Source organism: Amblyomma maculatum, chromosome 2 (genome assembly GCF_055883805.1).
Source record: "Amblyomma maculatum isolate TAMU_Amacu chromosome 2, ASM5588380v1, whole genome shotgun sequence".
In the NCBI taxonomy this organism is placed as follows: domain Eukaryota; kingdom Metazoa; phylum Arthropoda; class Arachnida; order Ixodida; family Ixodidae; genus Amblyomma; species Amblyomma maculatum.
The window spans coordinates 38,282,146-38,301,671 of NC_139345.1; the positions used below are offsets into that span (position 1 = coordinate 38,282,146).

The window sequence follows — 19,526 nt, forward strand, 5'->3', positions numbered from 1 at the left end:
ATATATATATATATATATATATATATATATATATATTACGTTGGGCTGTTCATGTTTGGTCGAAGCGAGCGGCATGTCATGCCTTCAGGAACGTCAGATTCGTTACTCTGCTCGGGTGTTGCCAACGTGTTTTGCTTGGATTCTTCTTAATAATAGGGAATTGATGTGGTGTAGACGACGAGAAATAGACAAGGATAGGAACTAGCACAGTCAGTCGCTCCTGTCGTGGGCCTGCAGGATTGTGCTCCAAATGTGCGCATGGCATATTCTTATCTGATTCACATTGTGTAGAACGGGCAGGCAAGATGAAATTTTTGACTGCGCAAAATGAACAAGCGTGTGAAAGAAGCCTCGGTCTGGTAGCCAAGTTTCGACTGGAGGACTTCGTCTTAATTTTGACCAAGTCCTGTTGGCGAAAGTTTGGCTAATGGACTCAGGCTTCCATCGCACCCTTGTTCATTTTGTGCTAGACTGGGCGACTTCTACAGCACTAGGTATAAGTGGTATAAGCCTATATGCTTGTCCACAGGGCGCCCGACGAGGACACAGAACATGTATGACAACTGAGCTCTCCGCCTGATTTGTCGAGGACTCTGTCGGCGTCCCCAAAAAGCATCCGTCACTCGGCCAGAACGTGAACGGCAGCTTGACATCGGTCGACGGACTCTGCGTTTGGGAACGCATCTTGCGAAAGTCTTATATTCTGCGCTGGCGCCTCGACAACACGCGGCGGCCGTCGTGACTCGGCTGTATTTTTTTATTTGCTTTGTTTTGTTCTTCACCTCTGGAAAAGCAATAAGTCATCCGGTCGATTGGAGGCTCACCCGACCTTGAGATCTGGAAATAGAGCGGAGAAAGCTGGCAGGTGAGGCGAGATGCGGAGCCTACAGCTGCAGCGCGGCAACGAGAAAGGGGGGGGGGGAGGGGTGGGGGGGGGGTTCACGAGTGCACGCGGGAACGAGGGAGATGCGAGTGTGAGTTACTCCTGAGAAAGCGAGAGTGAACTTGTGTGTAGATGTGACGAGCGTCCAACTCGGGCGGCGATCGGTTGTGTGTAATCCTTGGCTCCAAGGCGCTGCAGAATTCGTTTATCTACTGTGTTTCAGTCGTGGTCAGTCGCGTGGTGATGTATACATACGCCAGCGCTGCTGAGAAAGGGCCCCGTATGATGGTGTAAAGTCGGACGCTGATGCATCAATAAAAATTTCAGCCCTACTCACTAGGTCCATATTTATATGAGCTTAGACCAACGAGTCTTCGTGATTTGTGTCTAGCATGCCCGTCTCGCAGTCCGGAGGCCGGGGTTCGAATCCAGCATTACCTTAATTAAACGAATTCTTTTCACCTCAATAATTTTCCGACTGCAGTAGGCTTCGTGAGAGATTTGGAAACAGTCCGAATATTTGGGCCTTTGGCGACAGTGGGTTCAGGCCCTTTCGAATTTGACGCCGGTTGCTCATTGGTCTCCGGTGTGATGACGTCGAAGTCCTGCTTGACCAATCTGATGTTTTCGGGCCACATTTTCCGCGACAACTACGCCGGGTGCCGTTGCTAACGGGGCACCAAAGGCTTTCGCTTCAAAAGCAAATTCGACGCACGAGCAGTGGGAGGGGGCACTGTGCGGCTCAAGGCATGACGAGGGCTTCAATGACAGCGGCTTCCAAGTGAGCCTGGGATGGAGGGCCCAAGTTCCGTAATCTAAAATATTCTTCGTACGATTAAATGTTACCACCACCACCCTCCACTATGGCTCTTTCGTCATCACTCCCACTTTCCTCCATTCTTTGGCTGCGTTGTGACAGTCGCAACGCGTTTCTTTTCCTCAGCAGCAATGCCACTTCCACCGCCAACCACCTTGCAGTGCGATTATGTCCAGTTGGCGATCGATGGATATAATCGGACACGGGCACCGTTTCGAAGGACAGCACCGCTCTCCTCCGTGGTACGTCGCGTAGTACGTGTTCGGAGCCCGAGTTCGATGATCGCGCAAGGCTTGAGCCCTGCCGAGCGCGGCGCGTTCGAGACCAGTTATCGCGCCAATATACGAAACGAGCTTGCCGAAAATACTCTCCGCGGCACGTTCGCGGAGGAGAACTAGGTGGAAGGAGAGGTGGCTGTAGTATATATACATCCCCTCCCACACTTTTTCCTCTCTCACATGGGGCCTCAGGCAGCGTCGACCCCGGCCTGCGCTTCTTTCACCCCGCTCATCACCCTCGGGTCCGATCGCTGTGCAGTGCCTGTCACTCGGGTCGGACAGCTTTCTCCCTTCGGCGTTGCTATTAGGGGAATGGGTTGTGAGCAGCCACCCTCACCCGGCGCGCCTATCTCTTTGCGACCTTTGCCTGGAGACATACAACATGCCGCTTCAAAAGGGGACGCGCGCGCACACACACACAAATAAAGCCCGTCACACAAACACATGCGGGGGGAAATGGGGGAAAGAAACGCGTGGGAGTTCGTCGTTCGACCGAATCCAGGGAGAGAGGAAAATGGGGGGGGGGGGGGGGGGGGGTGCATGCGCGTATCGGGAGCTCGTGCTCTGGTCCGGGCTCCGGCGAAGAAGCCCCTCGGCGGCTGTATCGATCCGCGACCGTCTCCGTGGCCCGAAATAGCGGGGGCTGCCACGCGGAAGGCTATTTTTAGGCCACCCGGGGCCCGGTCACATGGCCCGGGCTCCCCTTCTCCTCTGTACCGAACCGGTGGCGCTGTCTTGCGCCGCCCGGTGTAGCCTGCCCCGGGCTGCAGCCGCTATACTATGCTAGCCGCCCGTGCACCGGAGGGAAAGGAGGGAGCAGCCGTGGGGCCGGTGCGCTTCGCGGGCCTCTCTCCCATAGCCTGCGATGGCGCTTCTTCATGCTCTGTCGTAGAGTTCCTCGATGCCAGCGTACTCATTCGGTGACCGCGCCATATCGAATGAACAGTTATACCTGTCCACACGTACAGCGGGGACCCGAGGCTTTGCATCTGTTTGCGCATAATTTTCCCTCGACTTATTTATTTATTTATAGATACTGCTAGCCCCTTTGGGGGCTGTGGCAGGATTGGGGCAGAAATAGGAGAATATGTAACGTGGGAGAAAATGCTTTAAAATAAAATCGAATATTGTTTTTTAGGCATCTTTTCATGCAACCGATGACAAGTGTGCCGCGGAGAGGCAGAAAGCGGTAGCGCGACCTACTGTATTCACACATTCCATTCCGCGTTTCTGCTTCCATCTGCGACTCATTCAGGAAAGCCATTGCTAGATGCGAAGTTCAAGTTGTGACTGAATGCAGAATGTGCCACGGGAGACAAGCGGCGCGGTGCTCTTGAAGCGTAGTTATTTCATTGGCTGCAACTGACAGGCAGCCGCTTTAATCCCAGCGTGGGCGAATCAATCGCTCTTTGCGAGAGCTGCGTGCGGCCGTGGCAGCGTGGTGTTCGAGCCCAGGAAGAGTTGATGAAAGTCAAGTTACGTAGCGTTACAACTTGCTTTATTTAGTATGGAGTTAGTAATTAGGAATTCACTTTCCACAGCAGTTACCGACCTTTACTGTGACGACTGGCTTGGCGATGCGTGAGGCTTCTGGGCTGTAACATATCAGTGAGCCGTGTACGTAAAAGGAGTTTGCGGTTTTTGATTCCTTGCGCTTCCTTGGAAAATGGACTACCGATCTCGCGTCGTCGCGCTGGGAAGACAGCTTCATAACGCGTTTCCATGTGGACGAGAGAAAAAAAAAAGATAAATAAAATATATGACGACCTATTTAGTGCTATGAGGCCAGCTGTGAATCATATGCGCGATATTACCTTGGATTTCCATTCGTTTTCGGGTCACTCACTGGCACACATTCGCCTCTACCACATTACGCGAAAAACTACCCGGAATAGACATGAAGCCCCGCTTCCCTTTGCGAGCAGGTCCTGGTGGTAGTTCCTGGCCCTACGGGGTTGGGACGGTGGGCCAACGCCGCTCGAGGCGGGGGCTAGCCAGCCGCCGAATTTTTATCTGTTGCAGGCCGTCATTGCACCCGCCACCACTTCGGTGATAGTGGACGACGGCCGTTGTTGCGGCGCGCGTCTTTCTCTCCCTACTTTCTTTTTTCTTCTCTATTTTCTCCTCTGTCCGCACGAGGCAATGGAGGTGGCTCAGCTACAGAGCCAGTAGCAGGCCCGTGCATTTTCTTTTCCTTCTTCCTACAGCCACAACAACAACATCTCAAAAGTGCTGCCCAAGCTGGCAACGGCAGACATACATAGGCGCGATCGAGCTCACTAAAACAGCTCACAAAAGAACAGTCAGGTCACGTGTACATGTGTTGATGTGTTAGAGAAGCCAATTTGTGGCAGTCGATCCTGACCTGAAAACGAACGCTTCAGCATACGCGTCGCTGTGCAGATCACATGGTATTCCTGATGCGTCTCTACCCATCAAAAGCGGTGAGCGAGCGTGGCGATGTGCGAGACACTTGCGCAAGTTTCAGCTTCCTCTCCTTTAGCAGGCGAACAAAATGCGGTCACCGCTGAAAATTTGTCAGCACCCTCCGCAGCATGCATACAGGTTAGCTCTGCAAATCTTCGAGAGGCGGAGTAGGGTGAAGCCGCGTTCTTGACCTATAGGTCTTGACCCGAGCTCCGACCCGTGCGCCGGGCCGCACCGCGGCCTCCAATGACCGAGCCCGGCGGCCAGAAACGCACGCACCCTCCTCCCTCACCTTCTTTGTGGTCGCTGCTCCGCCAGCGACAACATTGCCGGAGCAGCAAACCACAGCCAGACGCGTTTGGACCGCATGGGAGGGTTCAGGCTCCGGGGTCGCCCCTTCGCCGCGCCGGGGCACCCCGCGAAGCGTGTGTGTGTGTATGTCGGCGGAGCACTTCTTCGATGCCGTCGGTCGCTGCTATATTTAGAAGGCCTCCGGATACGAGCCTTTCTTTGCCTTCTTGTGCTGCTTCTCTGCTTGTGGTGGCGTCTGCACCCCCTCCCCCCACCCCCTTTTCTTTTCTTTTCTTTTTTTTTTGTGTGTGTGCGTGCTGCGCGTCTCCGGGCGCTCGCGCTGAGAAACTCCTTGCTTAGCTAAGTGCTTTTATTTGTGTTCTTTTTTTCTGCGTATTTAAGCCCATTCTTTCTCCTCTCTCTCGCTTCACTCTTAGCGCACACAAACACGCCGAGCACCAATCGCCACAGCCGTGGCCTTCTCTCTCTCGGATTTTTCTTTCCCCCGGATATCGAGTATTTGTTGTTGTTTCGGCCCAGCCCAGCGTGTTGTGCTACGGGTTTCTTGGCTTGCCGTTTTAACCCACCCCTCCCTCACCGCTGCGGTCCTACCTCCTCGCCTACGGTGCTTCGTCTTTGGTGGGAGTAAAGAGAGGGGGTGGGTACATGTGCGGCGGCAGGCGCGCGCTCGTATAACTTTGGCCCACCATCGATTGCGTTTCGAGCAGGGCGCCTTATATTTAGCCCGCTCGCCTTGGCGCACTTCATGGTGTACCAAGGAGCGATGCGGCTCGCTGTCCCTTTCTCCTCGCATCCTTTTTTACTCGGCCGTGAAATCGGCCATCATTGACCTGCTCTTCGGCTGGTCTAGTGCTGGACTCATCATCACGAGACTGCAGCCACGCTGATCTCGGGGGCCATTCATCCCTGCAGTGTCGCACAACAGACCACCATTTGACCATAGAACCACTTTATCTCTTTCGATTGCACTAAAGTGTCTTAAAACTGATTTATTTATAGGAAGGGAAAGGCGCGGTAACTGTCTCACTTGTTTTTCTGTGGACACCTCAACCGCGCCGTAAGAGGGAAGGTGGGAGTGAAATTGGAAAGAGAAAGAGGAGCCGTAGTGGAGGGCTACGAAGTAATTTCGACCGCCTGGGGATCTTTAACCTGCGCTGACATGTTGTTGTGGCTGTAGGAAGAAAGAAAAGAAAATGCACGGGCCTGCTACTGGCTCTGTAGCTGAGCCACCTCCGCTGCCTCGTGCAGATAGAAGAGAATATAGATAAGAAAGAAAAGGAAGAGGGAAAGAAAGACGCGCGCCGCAACAACAGCCGTCGTCCACCACCAGCGGTGGCGTGTGCAATGACGGCCTAGAACAGATAAAGATTCGGTGCCAGGCCCGCCCCCGCCGCAAGCAGCGGTGACCCACCTGTACCAGCCCCATCAGGGGAGACAATCGCACAGCACAGGACGCCTCTTCGTTTCGCCTCCATTGAAACGCAGCCGCCGAGGTCGGATTACACGAAAGTGTCTGATTTATTTATAGGAAGGGAAAGGCACGGTAACTGTCTCACTTGATTTCTGTGGACACCGCAACCGCGCCGTAAGGGAAGGAAGGTGGGAGTGAAAGTGGAAAGAGAAAGAGGAGCCGTAGTGGAGGGCTGCGGAGTAATTTCGACCACCTGGGGATCTTTAACCTGCGCTGACATCGCACAGCACACGACGCCTCTTCGTTTCACCTCCATCGAAACGCAGCCGCCGCGGTCGGGTTCGAGCCCGGGTACTCCGGCACAGTAGTCGGGCGTCTTACCACTGCACCACCCCGGCGGGGCCGAAAGTGTCTTTGGTCTGCGTACTCCGTACTAAGAGAGAAAGGGGACGAAAAGGAAGAATAGAGAGGTGGATAGCGAAAAATGAAAGGTGGTCGCGGTGCCAGAATACAATGAGCTATATACATGCGATGTTCCAAAAGCGTATATGTCCACTCGCGCTCAGGCCGGAACGCGTCTGTTGTGTGATAATACAAGTGCGCGCGCTCTACACACCCTCCTCACATGCCCCACCTTCCCTCATCCCCCATCACCGACCGTGGCGGAGTCTTACTGGGAAACTCTACTGACCACCACTTCTGCTCAAGACCAGCGCCGGATCATATCCAGTGCTATGAGAAGGATAGCGCTCCCATGACTATCCTTCGCTTTGTAAGGGTGCCCTCCTCACAGTGAGGGAGCACCCAAGTGCCATGTAGGGGGCTTCGCCCCCACTATTCATATCATTGGCATTAAATGTTTTTACCTACCTACCCATCAACGCATACAAGTTTAGCATATGATCCGCGTATCCGCACTTTTCGCGTTGCCCTACGTGCCGCGAGTGCCGGCGCGAAGCGCGCGCACCCGACGGCTGCCCGCGGTGCGCGCGCGTGTTAGTGCGTGGCGACGCCAGTAGGAACGGTGGCACGTTTTATAAGACGCTCGAATAAGAAAAGTATAAGGCGGGAAGAAAGTACTCCGGGCGTACGCCCACATTGGTGTGACGTAAGGGAGGTGCGAGGCCGCTAAATTTAGCGCCGGGCGTGCACCGAGCGCTAAATATATGCCTGCCTCCGCAAACGTGGCGACCGCAAACGTGGTGCGTTCACGCCGCGGGAACTGGTGCACTTCCTGGCCTCTCGTTTAATGCTGCCACGTGTTCGAACAAAGTAAAAACGCCAGGCGCAGCGGCTGGTCCATATAGGTCTCTCGCCTGTCTTTCAGCGCGCCCTACATTTCGCGATTGGCCGCGCGAGCTGAGGAATGACGGCCGCCTGAGCGAATGTATAAGCAACACTTAATCCACATTCAGACTGAAAGGCTGGAGCGGAAGTAGGCACTCCCGCATTTTGTATTTGTTCAAATCTAAGCCGATGGTTTTTTATTATTATTATTATTATTATTATTATTATTATTATTATTATTATTATTATTATTATTATTATTATTATTATTATTATTATTATTATTATTATTAGGAGCATGAGATATACGAAATTGTGAGGTCGGCTTCGATTCGATTATTCATAAATATCATTATAATGCACGGCGACAACCCGTTTAAGTGGAAAAAATAGCACACAGGTGCCCCCTCACACGCACGCGCTCGATACACCGTAACTGCTCCCCAGTCGACGGAAGTGCTTGAAGAAACGGCTGTGACCACGCAACAGCTGTTGATCATTCTCGATTTTGTTGTTGTTGTGGCTGTAGGAAGAAAGAAAAGAAAATGCACACGCCTGCTACTGGCTCTGTAGCTGAGCCACCTCCACTGCCTCGTGCAGACAGAAGAGAAAATAGAGAAGAAAGAAAAAGAAGAGGGAAAGAAAGACGCGCGCCGCAACAACAGCCGTCGTCCACCACCAGCGGTGGCGTGTGCAATGACGGCCTAGAACAGATAAAAATTCGGTGCCAGGCTTGCCCCCGCCGCAAGCGGCGGTGACCCACCTGTACCAGCCCCGTTTTTCGCTCAGCTTATATCCGAGGAAAGCTCTCTCTCTCTCTCTCCTGGCATTCCGCTTTCAACCGAGGCCGGCCTAAATTCGTGTGAATAGATATGTGTTCTCGCCCGAAGAGAAAGCGTCTCTGGCCATCCCTGGTATGCTTCACACATGTTGCATCGTCCGCTGACACACGGAGAAAATAATTCCCCGGCGATGAAGTACAGTGTGCAGTAGATAGCCGCCGCCGCTGACACTTGATGCGTAGTTTTGTACTTCAGTCAGCCACGCTGATTTAATTCCTTTATTATTATTATTATTATTAGCGGCACAGTGAACAAGCCGCCTTTCGCTCTTCGTTACGTAAGGTGAACGCCGGGGCTTTCCGCGTCCCGTGCCTCGTGGTCGTCCCGGGGAGGTCGTGTGCGCGAATTCGTTACAAGCCGGAAGCGGCCTGCTTGCCTTTTCTTCTTCTCTCTAATCTCGAAGCGCTGACTCTATATTTGGCGCCGCTAAAAGCGCCACGGGGAACTGCGCTCGCGGTTGTCGCATTCGAGCGGTGGCAGCGGGTTTTTCCGATGTCGTTCCACCGATCATGTGGCCAGAACATTAACGCCATTGTCTTGAACCAAAGTTTACGAGCCCATTCACATACGCTCGCCGACTGCACTCCGCCCTTCCCTCGTGTGTGCTAAAAGGCTCGCAGCAGCGCCGCTAACGGCTCCACGCATGGTAAGGTTTGGCAAGGCGTCGCCTTTTTTTTGGTCATCTTGGGGGCGATTTCATATATCGAATTTGTTTGACACGCGGATATCGTATACGCCTATAGGCTCGCGGGCCGTCACATGGTATATGTGCGAAAGTGCGCACGAAGCGAGTGTTTACATACTCTCGGCCAGCTGTAGGTCGACAGGTTGGCGGATCTAAAGCGGATGTGTTCGCAAACAGTGGGGCGGGGTCCTCATGAATGATTCAGGAGAGCGCTTCGCCGTGGCGTGCGTGTATATTGTATGGGATAAAAGGCTCACTGACCTGGTTAAGTAGATTCAGCTAACATGTTTCGCCGGCGTTGTTTGACACATTTCATTCAGTGAGGTTTTTACGGAAAAATTGATTTGCAGATATATACGTGACTTAGTTTGGGTTTTGGTATTTGCTCGTTTTGAAACACTCATTCATGCTGGCGTGCGCACACTAGCTCCAAAATATCAGTATACAGTGGTGTCATCAAGTTCCGTGCACCTGTTTTCCTAACTGCGTGGAAGCTCTACGAGACACACTGATTATTCGTCCATACAATAGCGCGCGGTAACATTGTCTTTGGTTGGAATATGCCGCGATCTGTGCGACTTATCCGGGGGTTATGTAACGCTGTGCAATGATATGTATTGTTCCGCCCTTCCTATCGTCTTTCGCCTCTCATAACTTTCATAATTCCGCGCGCTTCTCTGTTCTGATATCCATTTTTTTTTTTTTTCTAACTCCTCACGGCAGATCCATGCACGAAGCTGGCACATATATCCGCACGCGGCGGAACTGAATTTGCATGACACTTCCTCTCGACACAGAAAACTTTGACACTCCCCTGCCGGTCCGCTGCTTCCGGACGTCCTCCGAGCCGGTTGGAGAGAGAGAGGGACGCTTCCCGGCGGGGGTAAACGCGCGGCCGAGCTTGAAATGTGGCCGTTACACTTTCACGCCGGCGCTGTGTGTGCTCCCTCGTCGCACTTGGTTGCGCTCCCTCCTGACGTCGCTCTGGCATCGCTGCATGGCTGTGGCTGCAGTACAAGGCACCTGAGCAAAGTTGCGCCGCGCGTGCCGCTTCCATGAACATTGAAGCCAGCCACGCTCCGCTGGATCCACGCTGCGTTACGGTAGGATCCCGTTGTGTGTATCGACAGCCCTGAACGTTGACAGCGAGCCTCGATTCTTTCTCGCAGCAGCACGCTATCACGTCGCTTCGTGTTGGAACGCTTCGCTTTACTCATGTGTTGTAGAAGCCGTGTCAGAAATACCGGATCATAGAAGCAGAAATCCGCGGCCTGAGCCTCGCCTACGCAACAGTGCCGTGCTTCATGTGGCTGCCTCCATTATGCTGTAATCATCCGCCGCAACTATAACGTGCGGAGCACGGTCGACGATCTTTCGAATGCGCCCATCAGTCGCATATATTTGGATGCCGGGGTGCGCTATGTCGGACTGACGGGTCGGTTTGATTCGCAAGCATTGGTGTTGCTCCCATCATGCTTCTGTGCACCAGTGTTCAATGTGCTTGCGACGCACACTGTTGTCGGGAAAATCATATTCACGGGATCCAATGCCTGCCGCGTTTCTGGGGGTAATACAAAATATCTGTTTACTTAATGATGTCAGCGAATGTTTAAAGGGCCTCAGGAGGCCGAAATTATACGCGAGTCTCTCCTTCAACGTCTCTTTTTGTCTTGCTTATTTCGCTCCCTTCTTTTCCCCACGGCGCGGTTCGGATGTCCGCCGAGGAGCGAGGCAGTTACTGCATCTCTCCATTGTTCGTAACTAGGCATTATATATATATATATATATATATATATATATATATATATATATATATATATATATATATATATATATATATATATATATATATATATGATTATCTGCGTCCCCCGAGACGCGCGTCGAGCCGACTCGGGACGGCGACTGAATGAAGCCTGAGGAGCCTACTGGCCTACTTGGAGTAAAAAGCTCTCCTTCGCCGATCCGGGCAGCCTCAGTTGCAGTCATCGTTCTTCTTAATCTCGTTACGCGCGGGCGGAGTGTCGCCTCCCACACGTCGGCAAGGCGGCTGGCTGCTGCGCGTCTCGGCGCCGCCACTGCTCGGCTCAGCGCGATTCACGCGAAGGAACCCCCTCCTCCCGAGGGTCTGCTTTCCCCGCTGTTCGACGACGCTGCCCGCATGATGCAATGGCGGTTATTCATAGCACCCTGCGCCACCTTTAAGCCGCGCCGCCGGCTGTGTGGGAAAAAGTCGGGCACATTTCCACGAATGTCCGCTTTACTCTGCGTGCGTGCGCAGCCTGAACGGAATGCGTAATTTTTAGTGTCCACGATGAGGAAACATCGGTGACGTCGTACGTGGGAAAACGTGGTGGGGGGAGGGGGGGGGGGGGGTTAAATATTGAAAAAAAAAAGAAGAAATATAAAAAAGCTGCTCGTTGTGCAATGTAACTCGCTGCGTCGACTTTTGTGTCGCGCGCTTTATCTCGGAGGTCACGCCCTGTGATGTTGAGCGCTTGCGTGTTTGAACGTGGTATGCGGCATTCTGGCGGTGCCCATAAGAGAGGCGTGGACTAAAGGAGAGAAAGAAACAGTTGTCCGTTGGCAGTGAAAAGAACTTGGTCCTTAGCTCACTGTCGTAAGAAGGCCGCTAAAGAGCTTCGCTTTGGATGGTGGGCCGCGATTAAGCAGAGAGGGAGACGATAGAACGAACGAGTGTCAGTTGTGCGTTCATATAGTTCCAGTTTGATTTCGTGGTGATCATCTCATGCTCATTTGCATATATTTCTAAGTACACGAGTATCAGTGATCGTGTTAGTGTTAAAGTAGTCACATTTATTCACCGCGTAATTCGCTTTCACCGTTTTTCTGATAGGTTTAGATCGTGAGACCAAGTTTCCCTGAAGCTATGTTGCCGATGGTTGCGCAACGAAGTCCAAAGAGACAGAGCGAATTTTAAAATATAAAGACTGGAACCGAAAAGAGGTGGAATTAATATGGGTGCCGGCACACTAGGGGAACAAAGGAAACGAGTTGGCTCACAGTATAGCTCGAGGTTATGTCAGCCGAGCAGAGAGCCAGGTTGGTTCCCCCAATTTCTCGAGAGATGCGCTTGTCTCATTTCATGGCTACGCTAATCACTTAGAAAGGCGGATATATCCTCCACCAGACAAGAATCTTAACAAAAGGCAGGAACTAACCTGGCGTCGGCTCCAGACACGGGCCTTCTTCAGCCCATCTAAATTATCACACATGTACCCAGCACAATACAATCCAAATGGTAAACACTGCGGCGAAACAGCCGGGTACGATCATATATTATGGAGCTGCAAAAAAAGCGCCGCCACCGGCGCACCTACTACCAGTCCCTTCTCTAGAGCGGTGGGAGGCTATACTGGCCAGCTCAGACCCGATGACTCAAGTTCGGGCTACTAAGTGGGCTCATAAGGTCTCTGAGAGCAACGGACTTGAGGCCATCTAAGTGTAGTGCCCACAAATCGCTCATTGCTGACAATAAATGTTTTCCAATACAAATCTTTCGCGCTCTTCACATTGCGTCAACTGTGAAGGTCCTTTCCGTCTCCTGAATCCAGGCGCACTTTGAAAGATAATGGCTCGCGAATTGCTCTTCTGTTTCATCTGAGTATCCTGCTACAGTGAACCGCTGCACATAGCCCTCTCCCATTGGGCAAATTAGAAATGTCGTGGCCCCAATTGCCTCTACCAGCCTTGTTAGGATTTCTCTTGTATTGGACTCAACTCTATCACCATAGTAAATTATCTGTGCGAAGTTGCCACCCGGCCGCCGAATTAAGCGTGCCCCTCCTCCGCTTGGTTGTCGAGTGCATCATTAACTATACTCCGTTTAACCTGCATTGCTGTTTCTGTCAGACGCGCATATTGTGGACTCCGTACAGCGTGAATCTGTAGCCTGAAGCGCGTCCAAGCCCGTTCGAGGTTATACGCGACGCAGACCGCCGGACTGGACTCGTGCCGGTGTAGATAGCGGATCCTTCCACGACGTGCCCATCTTCTCGATTGTCCTTCGCCGTCGATCCCCTCGCTCTGTGACCGGTTTCGGCGGGCGCATGTTTGTGTCGCGGCGTGATTGCGTTTAAATCCGGCGCTGACCGCGAGCGCGCACCACAGCAGCGCCAAGGCCAGGCCTGGACGGCGATGATGCGGGACCGTCCGTCCGCCCCAGCGCCGCCGCGGCGGAGGGTCAGAAGGCGTTATAAATAGCGCGACGGCTGGCCTTGGAGCTTTCCCCTTCGCTGGGTGCGTGTGTGTGCACTGGTCTGCCTTCCCGTCGGGGACGCGGAAAGCGGCGCCCATTCTATGTAGCCCCCCCCCCTCCCCCCCTCCCATCCCCCCATCCGCTCTTTCATTAGCGAAGCCAACAGCAGCACGCGAACGGCGGAAAAGACGCATCATCGCGTATGCCGCCTTTCAGTTAGTGGCGGCCTCAGTGAGCGGGTAGTGCGCCCGAGAAAGGTGGACAGTGGCATCTAGCATGTCAAACCTTTGTGTAGAGAATAAAAACCGAACAAAAAGAACTTTCTTTGTGTATCTCCTCGGAAATCCTGGCAGGTGTGTTTAGAATGGAAATACCGTGCTTTCGTTATATCCGAATATTCGTTATTAACAATATATGCTTAGAAAGCAGAGCCCAGATTTCTGCAAGTTTTGTACTCTGATGGTAGACAATCACGGGAATGGCCCCAGGCTCGACGCCGCCAGACCTTGGCGTTCTGGCTGCAGTTTCGTGGCGTTGGCGCGAAAGTTCCGCGAGATTTGGGACCTCGGGCAGACTGCGTCTGAAGCCTTTTCCGGCTAAAGCTGACCTAAGCTAGTCTTCCCGAGTTTGAAGACACCACCTTGCACCAACACCACATCTTTGTTCCTTGGTAGAAATCGGGCTCGTATTGGCGCGAGGTTTCACTGTTAGCAACTTGTTCATTTCGTTCACGGGGCGCTCCTTTAAAGCGCTTGCCCCGAAAAGCCTTGATCTCTGGCTTGCTGGCAGAATGTTTCGTAAAGACTCCATGTACCCGAAAACTGGGTGAACACTTGCCGCCTATAGCAGCGCCATCGCATGCGTCGCTTGCCTCATCGCTCGGATCTGCGTTAACAGAAAATTTCTCTCGTCGCCCGGAACTGCACGCGTGGTTAGCCGATCATGCACTCGCTAGCCGCTTCCGATTTGATAGGGCCGCGGAGTTCGGTGAGCCACGGTCGAGGCTTGCTAACGAATGCTTCCTGCGCGCAAAGTAGCAAACGCTGCATTATCAACGCGCTTGGATGTGACATTTTTCTCTCGGAGCAGATCATCAGGCATGACTGTTCGTCTCGCATAGATGCGTGCATTTGATTCGCCTTCGCATTCTGAGCTGCTCCGGAGAGAGTCCCAAGATTTCACATTGTTGACCGTTATAAGTAGAATCATTTGTATGTGAAAGCTCAAGTCAGAGGTCTGAGCGAGTTCTGTGGGAAGAAGACTGCATGCATCAGATACCAGGAAGGAGAGGACAGGCTACACTAAGAAAGGTGGTATAGTGGTTTATTGTTAAATAATCAAAAAGAAGGAAAAGAGTATTTTGCCGGCCGCCCCCATTACTTTTTTTTGTTCATCCCCTTCTCCCTCCTTCTTGCTCCCCTACTTTAGATTTCCGGACGTGCACCGTCCGAAGCTTCCATCGGTGAAAGTTGGTGAGGGGCCGGTGTTCGGCAACGACTGAACAGTTACAAAAATAGCCGCATCGCTTCTTCTCACTTGTCTCCCCCGGCCGGTCACGGCGGCGCACTTTTTTTTTTTTTTTTTATGGTTTTATGTGAGCATATGTGTGCATATACGCTAGGTGCGGCTGCGCTGTTCTGATTTGTTTATTTTAAATCGTTGGTCGGCTTTGGTTCGCTCGAGTTTTTCTCAGTTCTCCTCTCGGGAGCTTCTCCGCCCGGTTACTAGAAGAACGGCTGCTTGGCGACGCCCGGTTCGTGACCGAAAATACAGCGTTCTCGAGGAAAAACGGAAGCAGCGGGCTGCGGGAACGGGCTTTGTGGCGGGCACGTCGCTCGCTGGAACGCGCGGCGGTGGCGGCAGCGGCAGCACGTCCGCCCGAGTTCGCGCTGCTCTCGTCTCATGGCATCCCCCTGTGCAAGCTGTCTAATTGTTTCTGGAGAGAGGAATTGCACGTTTTCCGAGAACCGTTGTCGGGTCGGCGACACGCGCTTAGCAACGGGCGACCGTGAACCTCTGAGGAAACGAGGGAGGGAGGAATATCACGGGGTATAAAGAGATACATTCAGTAGAAGACGTGTGGAGGAAGTGACTTATGGGCATAAAGCGTGTGGACAGTACTGTTTTTCTCGTTCACTCGTGATCTTGCGTTGGTGTCTTGGTACTGGCAACAGATCGCTTGCTGTAGCCTGCTGTGAGCAATATATATATATATATATATATATATATATATATATATATATATATATATATATATATATATACTAACCTGAAGAGCTGTGTTTTCCGTGATTTCTCAAAACCTAAGGAAAATCGCGGCCCTCGAGTGAGGATCCAGAGCTCATGAAGGGCTTTTGCGATGCCCCGTGGAATTGTTCTTTTTTCTTTTTTTTAATCTTTTTCTCGGAACGTATAGTGTTGGTAGCAAATGTTTGCAGCGTGCGGGTGTAAACATTTTTTTTTTTTACTTCGCCGCAGATACGTAAGCCAGTCGCCTGAAATGCCGAATGTACAAGAGAAGGTGCATGCTCTATTCGCTGGTAACAATTCTAAGAGACGAATGCATCCTATAAATGTTTCTCTGCCGAGTACACGGGGCGGCGATTTGAACATTCAACCAATAACCACGTCTTAACTATAAGCGACAAGCGCACTTTTCTCGTTCACATGCAATTTTTCTCTGGGCGCGTAATGTCCGCGCACGTTTACTATTTTGATTTCTGTTATAGTAATGCTATTCTTCCTTCCGTCTTTAGCGAAATAATCGTTTCGTCAACAGTTCACTTTGCCTGCACTCTCGTTTTTGTTATTCGCCCGCTCACTTCTGGTAAGTATATTTTATGAACGTGACGTCCTCGTACCCCCGTCTGCCAGCAGAAATGACGCCGTTTCCTATCTGCATGTGGAGACAGGAAGCAAGCCTCAGTGAGAATATAGGACTGGGCCGGCTTCAATACTTCACTCTTTTCGTTTTGTGCAAGACAAGTATATTTTAAGAAAAAGGTTAGCTTGTTAATGCCTCCGGGGTACCGTGATTGATGGCCTCGGCGCCGACTCTTTCATTTCTTGCAACACGGAGAGCTTGTATATGAGCTTTAATATTTAAGCGCTAGGTTGTTGTACGAGGCAGTCAAGCCGTGAAGAAAGTCTGCGTACGCTGTTTCATTCATGGAAGCAACAATAGAGACGTGTTGATAATCGTCAGACCTCTCCACTGATGTTTTATAACCTAAAGAAAGCTTGGCGCAGAATAAAAATAATAACAGTGAGAGGAGAGCCGATATATGCCGGGCACGAGACCGTCGGGTACCAGATCAGGGCTGACGCAACTCATCGGTCGAAGAACCGAAGACAACTTTCCCTCCGTGTTCCTTGCGACACTGTTCTCTCTATAGGCCTCGTTCGGCATTCCCGTCTCGTAGGAGTCGCTGGTAAACAAGTGCAGCAACACAAAGCGACAAAGAGGACATCGGCCGACAACAACGAGCGTGCCTCGTGCGCGCCCATGCGTCGTCGTGAGGCAACGGCGAAAGAGCGACTGCTGATTAATGTCATCTATCGAGCTATATGCGGTCGGGTGGCCTTCAGCGGCAGGCTATTCTTGGCTACTCGCTAGACACGCAACACATGCCATGAGCCTGTTTGTGTAGGTGGGCGGGTGGCGCGCCATGCGGGTCTGTCCACCCCCCAGTAATGACTATGGTACGGGGTATAAGTAAGTGGTGGTGGCCATGTACCCTTGCCCTGCACGGACCGGATGCGTAGGCGTGCGCTCTGTTGCCGGCTGCGGTGAGAACCGGGGGTTCCTCTTGCGAAACGCGTCGGTGTTGTAGCGGTAGCAGTGAACACTTTCCCTTCCCTTTTCTCCTCACGCACAGTGCTCCCGGCCAACTTCGGAAAGGCCGATTGCAGATCGATATGCGTGCGGCCCTTCCCCATCCGTCACTTTATTGTATATTTTTCTTTTCTGCTCTCTCGCGATGTACGTGCATGTGTGTGCCGGCGCGAGCCCCGCTGTAGCGCGGCCGGGCTGTGCGTTTCAGCGTGGGCGTTCCGTTTACTGCGGCCCTGCTATTTTTAGGCTCACCCTTCGGTCGCCTGCATGCGCGCGGGCGCGCTGTACCGAGTGCGACTTTTAACGACGTTCCCTTCTTGTATCCGTTCTGTCGTTCGTTGTTGCGCGCGCGACTGAACCGCGCATGCGCGGCCCGGAGGCGGTGATACAGTAGGTAGTAGCGAGGAGCGCGTGCAGAGCGCGCTAGCGCGACGAGTTAACTCCGCCGACCAATGGGGGCGCTTGACTCCAAGGTCACGCTGTTGCTAAATCGGACGCGCTGTGATTGGGCCACGTGCGGTGCGCATTTCAAAATAAAAGGACTTCACCACGGCCGCTCGAGCGCAATGTGTGTTCTCTTTCTTCTTTTAATGTTCTACCTTTGCCCTATTTGTGTACGCTTCTTTTGACTCGCTCGTATCCTCCTTCTCTTCTCGGATTGAAGCGATAGAGTAGCGGTCGTTAGTTGTGGAGGTAGTTTTTCTGCTGCCCATATAGTATTGTGTTACTGCCCGACGTCGGCAAATATTCATAGCCTTTTGCGTGTTTTGGAGATATGTGTTGCGAAGCCACACGACTGTATCTCGAATCCATAATACCGAAAGAATACAAATGTGTCGCGAACTTTCCTTTGTCAACTGGGCTGTTCATTTGTGGTCTTTTCTTTTCGGGGCTCAGACGGAGGTAGCAGGTGGACGCAAGTGAATGCCTTTGCCCCCTGCATCGATCAATGTCGGACGAGCCGAGGGTGCCGCAACATTGCTTGTGGCGTACACACGGCTAGCGACTCGCGTGTCAGCGTGAGCGGCAGTCGTTTTTTGAATGGACCGTACGGTCAGACACTGTTACGAAAAAAAAAAAAAAAAACATTAATGAAAATGATAAATAAAATAAAGATGGTCGTTATTGTTTCAATGGGCTCACTTTGTCTGTACTGATGCGCGCTTGGGAGCTTTATGGCAGTCCGAAACTACGATAACGGACGCGTCGTTTGTATCTATACCTGTTGGCGGAGTTGTTTTTTGCTTCGTCACCACGCATTCTTTATTGTAATCACAGCAAATCTGTCTTTTATTCTAAAGCACACATTCTTAAGCAATGGCTGAGCTTTTAAATGGGGGGTATCAAAGGCTGAAACGTGGTGGCTAACCAAGAGGGTTCTACTTAAGTTGAGGACAACACAGAGAGCAATGGAACGAAACATGGTAGGGGTAACATTAAGAGATAAGAAGCGTACAGAGTGGGTCAGAGAAATGTCTCAAGTTACTGTCATTCCAGTGGAATTGAAGAAGAAGAAATGGGCATGGGCAGGGCATGTAGTGCGAAGAGAGGATAACCGATGGTCGCTTAGGGTAACAAGCTGGATTCCAAGGCAAGGAAAGCGTAGCAGGGGACGGCAGAAAGTTAGGTGGGCGGATGAGGTTAAGGAGTTCAGAGGGGTCAAGTGGATGCAGCTAGCACAGAACCGGGTTAATTGGAGAAATATGGGAAAGGCCTTCGCCCTGCAGTGGGTATACTCAGGCTAATGATGATGATGATGGTCAAGTATTGAAGCACCATGTTTTATATGCTTTATATCTGTTATTTAATTGTCACTACTTGCACACAGTGACGACTACAGGCGTATGTTCGTGTTGAGCGAATACACTATATAATCGTCACAATTATTTCGTCCACCTTCGCATCGGCGTGCAACTATGTTCCACGGCTGTTGCGATTACAGGATTGGGGTGATCATATCGAAACCTAAATTTGTACGTTGGCGCACTACGGACCTTGCCCCAGACAACTTGGCCACGCTTCCATCCGTTTTATCTGCATCTTCGAATATGTTTTAGATGGCGCCTTTTATCGGTATCTAGATGAGGACGTAAAGCAAGCTAGCAGCGTGTCTATGATGTCACCTCATCTAATGGCAATCATGATCGCACTTTCTCATTTGACATCTAACCATCGTCTTCAGACGCGAGCGCGCGTCAACCATGTTGGCGCTCATCTCCCTCTTTTCCCGTGTACTATCTCATCCTCTTTCGTCAGTCGTTTCCGACGGAGAAAATGTTTGTGTGTGTGTGTGTGGGGGGGGGGGGGGGGGGGCGTAGTCGTGGTCGACTAAATTTGTCACACTCATTAGAGTGTTGATCTAGTTACCGTTGTCAGCCTGCCTTCGGAAGCAACGAGTTCAACTCGCTGGAAGTTTATGATGCATCCAACTACAGCCCAGTTCCAGTATTTGTATCTCGGCCATTTCTTCGAAGTGCACATGCCCCGCTCTTTCCTCTCCTCCACACTTTCGTTGTCGTCACGTGCTCCA

The 19,526-nt window shown here is 51.8% G+C and overlaps 1 protein-coding gene across 11 annotated transcripts in view; it reads left to right on the top strand.

The window, feature by feature from the left end:
• LOC146198406 (histone deacetylase 4-like) overlaps positions 1 to 19,526 on the top strand; it is a 334,009-nt gene that overhangs the window by 260,016 nt on the left and 54,467 nt on the right. For 2 of the 11 annotated variants that reach the window (XM_084593899.1, XM_084593902.1), the window contains exon 1: positions 9,855 to 10,045. The exons of the other annotated variants lie outside the window; for them this stretch is intronic. The gene's annotated coding sequence lies outside the window, so the exon portion shown is untranslated. Of the gene's footprint in view, positions 1 to 9,854; positions 10,046 to 19,526 lie in introns of those variants that run through there. 11 annotated transcript variants of the gene reach the window in all.